Source organism: Lycium barbarum, chromosome 5 (assembly GCF_019175385.1).
Source record: "Lycium barbarum isolate Lr01 chromosome 5, ASM1917538v2, whole genome shotgun sequence".
Classification (NCBI taxonomy): domain Eukaryota; kingdom Viridiplantae; phylum Streptophyta; class Magnoliopsida; order Solanales; family Solanaceae; genus Lycium; species Lycium barbarum.
This window is the reverse complement of record NC_083341.1, coordinates 29,474,519-29,480,220: the sequence shown is the minus strand read 5'-3', so window position 1 is coordinate 29,480,220 and position 5,702 is coordinate 29,474,519. Positions and strand designations below refer to the sequence as shown.

Sequence of the window (5,702 nt, the reverse complement as noted above, 5' to 3'; positions counted from 1 at the left end):
ATGTCTTGACAAAGCCACTTTCAGTTGCACGCTTAATGTTTCTACGTTCCAAACTGAACGTGTCTTCGCCACCTTCAGTTTGCAAGGGGAGTATTAGGCCGTGTCCTTCTCAGTCCGATAAGGGATAGGTTTTAGCTGTTACAGTTTGCATTTCATGGGCGGGGTTAGTGCTCGGAAAGATAATAGGAGGTAGTTGGTGCTCTTTCAGACCTTATTTTCAAAAAAGAGTCGCCAACTAATTTATGGGTAAACTAGGAAAACCGGGTCCAAAGGATTTATTCTTATGCAGTGAAAAAGCCTTTATAATCCAAAGTTCTAGGTAAGGGTTCTGGTGATCCCCCAGGGAAGGTATTAGGCACCCTAGTATTTGTCACGACCCAACTCCGTAGGCCGCGACTAGTGTCCGTGCTGGACACCCAAACGTACCCAATAACCCAAACTAGCATATCAGCAGAATATTTTTAAATGAAAAAAAAATCAATTGGCGTTAGTAATTATCATAAATGAACCGACATAGTACATGGAAGCCGATAAGGCTGTCACAGATCATATCATCCAAAACATATACAGAACCCACACAAGTATGTCTACAGACCTCTACAGAACATAACAGAATCATAAGACGGGACAGGGCCCCGTCGTACCCCTGAATAATGTACATATATACGATAGCAGAAGACTGTACCAAAATATGGGCTCCGGATAAAGGAGCGCTCCAAAATAGCAGAATAAAGTCCTAAGCGGGCGGATCAGCAAACCTGTCGTTTGTACCTGCGCGGCATGAAAACGCAGCCCCCGAAGGAAGGGGGTCAGTACGAAATATGTACTGAGTATGTAAAGCACGGAACGTAGTAAACAAAGTCATAATCGAAGCAGAAGATACAGAAAATGAACTGAATATCCAGATTAGCAAAATGCTGATCATATAGCATAAATAATATTCGCTGGAAACATATGTCGTACCTGGTCCCATTATGGAACAAGATCATAACCGAAACAGAGCTTACAGAGAAGTGAGTGTAACATCCGAAGTATCAAATGCATATTTTCGAAACATGAGGAGTGTGTACAGAAACATATACCATATCATATCCGACCCCTTCCAAGGGACTCGGCAAACAGAACGTGGCCACCCCCCGACGCTGGTGCCACCACACATAAGGAGCAGAATAGGGGATAACCCCGTAACATAACATATCATATCAGATGGCCATATCAGATCATATCATATCATATCAGAGTGTGTACATGGCACAGCATACTCCACAACCCATGTACATGTATACCTGCCCCCTCACATCGAGGCACGGCGAACAATGCAGAGGAATACGCTTGACAACATATCCTGGCCCGGGCTCAGTGTGGGAAACATTGGGGCATCCACGAATGGAGTAGTGAGAAACTAATGCAAATTAAAATATAGCACATTTACGGAGACTCAGTAGCATAATTCAGATGACAAACCATATGACAGAAGCGGAGCAGTAATCATAGTGTATGCATTTCGGATATCCCAATAGCATATGTCAAAATAAGCTTTTTTGTAATCATTTTCATGTTTCAAAATACATTATGGGGCTTATCAAAATAATTCAAACGAATGTCATATATTTCCAGAGACTCAATAAGACCTATCGGATGACAAATCGAAATAATGAAATCGGACAGAATCATAGTGAGTGTATTTCGGATGTCATAATGGATTACAGAAGCATAATCTTTCTAAGTTCGTTTCCAAGTTCCGAAACAGTTTTACAAGACTTAATGGAATATTTAAAACAAGTTTTATTTAGTAATTACAAGCGTAGTTAAAAACATTTCTTTAAAAAAAAAACGCTCGAAGACAAGTCATAACCACTAAAAGGGTAAAATCGGAAATAGTGGGCCCACCTCGGGACAAACGAAGCGGTGGGCTCAAATTACGTATTTTAAGCTTATAAAGTCACCTACGGAGATTCTGGGGACATTCCATAATTTTCTAAACAATTTGCGGAAGTTTGCACAATTCTTTCAATAAAGCATACTTATAGGGTTCAATTCCATTGAATGAAAAAGGGGTATTTTCAAATGCGGATTCCGATGAGCAGAATACTTTCCGAGGCTCGAATCCGATCCTAGTACACCTAGGACATGCCAAAAGAATAATCGGGATAGCTTTACATACCTTGTATGCTCTTTACGCCTTTCCAAATTCAATTCCCGTTTCGCCCAAAATCTGCAATTGGTCACATTTACCAATTCTCAATTTCCAATCTTTAAGTATTCAATCTTTATTCATAATTGCCTACAGAAATTTGGGCAGCATCTCCCCTATACATATAGCATCCCCGAGAATTTAACTCGGCCAAAACAATCAACAACAACCCAACAACAACATAAACAACAACAACAATCACTGTAAACACAATATAACTTAACTAGCTATCTTCCCAACATAATGTCATAACCTTCATTTCAACTTCAATTTCCAAACTAACCTCAATGGTTTCACATTCATCATCTAGATCATCACAATATAATTTGGAAATATTTCATATCATTTCTACGAAATATTCACAAGATATACAAAATATACAAACTTTCCACCCAAACATAATTCACCCAAAACTTCAAATCTTCAACCTACATATTCATAACATATTTCCATCTTCCAATTTCATCAACCATAATCATAATTTACACCTTAACAATTCCATTTTCATAATTACATAAATCTACCATAAAATCACAAAACTTCCCATAACAACTTAACAACCAACCTTTCATGCTAATATGGACTTACATCCCTCCAAATCCACCAACCAACATAGCCATTCACATTTAAAACTTCATTTCCATATTTACATAAAATTACATTAAAATCACATAAGTTCCTATAATCATTTTCCAACAATTTTTCATGCCATCTTAAACCATTTTTCCTCCACATTATACAAGTGAACTACATTTATTTTCATCCAAAATTCTCTTCAAATCTCATTCCATAATTCACAATGCCAACGGACGAATTTATATCGCTATTTTCCCGTTCTAATCCGTTAAAACTTTAAATAAACTTGTTAGCAATGAAAAGGAACCTTATTCATACCTTAAGAATTCAGCCACCACGTTATCACCCTCCTCCTTGGTTGATTTTTAGCTCAAATTGAAGACAACGCAGCGTACAACACTTTTCCCTTCATGGGCTTCGGGATTCGGGGCTCGGATTTTGGTCAAAATTAGTTTTTCTTCTCTCCAAAGCTCCTCTCTCTCTCTTTCCAGAATTTTCTGGTTGTTACAGGTCTTAAAATGAGGAGGAAGGCCGAAATTTTCACTTATAAAAACTTGGGTAATGGGCCTAACCCGGTTGGGCTCGGATTGGGCCTAGCCCACTAACCTTTCTGCATTAAAACGTCCATATCTCCTTGTCCCGACGTCACCTGGGAACCCACGACCTATGGTTGGAAAGATAATTCAATTATCTACAACTTTTATTTCTTGGTATTTTTCCAAATTCCAAACTTATAATACCGTTTTTGCCCCCCAAAGTCAGGTCACCCGAAAACGTTTTCTTAAAAATATTCGTTTGGAGGACTTCCACTTTGATTTGGCCCAAGGGTCCTTCTTGAGTTGTGTTTAACTTCACATATGTGATTCATATAATTTGTCACATGTCCCAAAAAAAATCTTGACGTGTGGGCCCCACCTCAACTTATAATTAATCCGACGTTCAAAAATACGGGATGTAACATCCTCCCCCCCTTTAGAACATTCGTCCTCGAATGTCCAACTAGCCTTATGGGGTATTATAATACGTCGGAGAGGTCTCTTTCTTTCCTTCAAAATTTCCCAAACGTTACTATTACTGTCCCCCTTTTACGTACTCGCCCCTTTTTTTTTTTTTTCTATTTCCGAACATCGTTGTGCTGGAACGTCCCGGCCTTAGCTGGCGACGGAACTAGTGTCAGTTTACTTATAATATCTGTACCATGTCTTTCGCTTTGTCTCTCAAATTCTGTTCGGTTAATGTCTTTCATACCTCACGACACTGGCTGCTGAGGTCCACCTGTCGGTCGGTACAATCATGAATGGGGTGTCATGTGTACAAATACACATTTACTACCATTTTGCTTACAAAACAATTCTCAAACGCTTATTCAAACTTACTCTCATTCCCAAGCTGCATTGCGCTATCTTCTTCCTCACCAGCTTATCTTGTCTTAGTCTACCCGACTTCTTGAGTGTTTCTAATCACTCCGCATATCCTAATTTCCTTTAAGTTACCTCAAATTTCCCATTCGTCCCTTATTCCTATACTTGTGAAAATTTTAGTTTACTTCCCAGGGGGTCACCCATCCCAGAATTGCTCTGGCCCTAGCACGCTTAACCTTACAACTTTAATGCATTTAGGCACGTTAAGGCCGTTATAATTACACCAATTGCCCTGCACGTCCTTTGTCACGTAATTTAAGACAAGTCGGGGTCTTGACAGCTTTTCAAAACGTTCTCGTAGCGGGTCCCACCCCGACCTAGCGAGAATTCTTTTACTTTTCTGACTATATAGTTACCGTGTTGCCCCCTGTACGTCTTCAATATTTACCTCCATGTATATATATATATATATATATATATATATATATATATATATATATATATATATATATATATATATATATATTATATTTGAGTCGTGAGCGAACCACTCAATTCCCGACTGCTTGTCATACACTTTGTATTCTTTCAATTAGAGGAAACTTGATCGTTGGACATTTTTGCCCTTCCACATATTTTTGCCCTTCACATGGGCTGTGCCAAAGCAAAATGGGGTTGGAACATATTTCTGGTTCATTTAAATAAATTGCGAACTTGCTACTCGTATATGCTTTCTCGAGATAAAATTTTCCAAACAAGGATAATGCTTCTTACAAATGACATGGAGGGTATCTCTTAAACTTTTAATCCAACATAATAGATTTACCCTATCGGTATCGACCTTCAAGACATGTTAAGAATTTATGTCTCATTTTCCTCTTCGTATTCCTAGAAAAGTTTGGGCAGAGGTTCCTCTGCATTTCTTACTATCCCAAAACCTGTACACAGGAAATACCAACCATGCCTCACAGGGCCAACACATATACGTATATACATATCATATCATATCGCATCATAGCTACACGGGGCTAACAATTTCAAATAAGAGTACAAAGATGCCGAGGCTTACCTCACATGCCCAACTCAAATGGCACCTGCTACACTTTCCTGTTTATTTTTCTTTTTAATCTTCAGCTTGTGTTTCAATCGTACTTCAAATACCTTACCCAGCATACGTCTTTCATACCATTACTTACCTGTGTACTGTGCAGCTTCCAATATCATCAGTCGCTGTCTTACGTCGATACCGTCCTCCAGCTGAAATCAAGGGTTAATAAAAAAAGGAATTCATTTCCTACAGCTGGCTCTATCGCACGATCTAAGATTCAAAGAAAGGTAACACCCTAAATGCCCTGTAGCCTCCTGTTTATAGATGTGGTGCACAACACACCGATAAACAAGACTCTACTAGACACGGTCTGTAGACATTCCGAGGACGAACTGCTCTGATACCACTTTTGTCACGACCCAACTCCGTAGGCCGCGACTAGTGTCCGTGCTGGACACCCAAACGTACCCAATAACCCAAACTAGCATATCAGCAGAATATTTTTAAATGAAAAAAAAATCAA

At 39.1% G+C, this 5,702-nt stretch overlaps 1 long non-coding RNA gene across 2 annotated transcripts; it reads right to left on the bottom strand.

Annotated features, from left to right (window-relative positions):
- Positions 1-481: 481 nt before the first annotated feature.
- LOC132640788 (uncharacterized) lies at positions 482-4,564 on the bottom strand. 2 transcript variants are annotated; one of them, XR_009582374.1, is made up of 3 exons: positions 3,089-4,552; positions 2,165-2,215; positions 482-771 (listed from the first exon to the last, which is right to left on the bottom strand). It is a non-coding gene; the product is annotated as an uncharacterized LOC132640788 (long non-coding RNA). The 2 variants fall into 2 exon arrangements; XR_009582373.1 differs by having other exon boundaries at positions 482-2,215; positions 3,089-4,564.
- Positions 4,565-5,702: the final 1,138 nt, after the last annotated feature.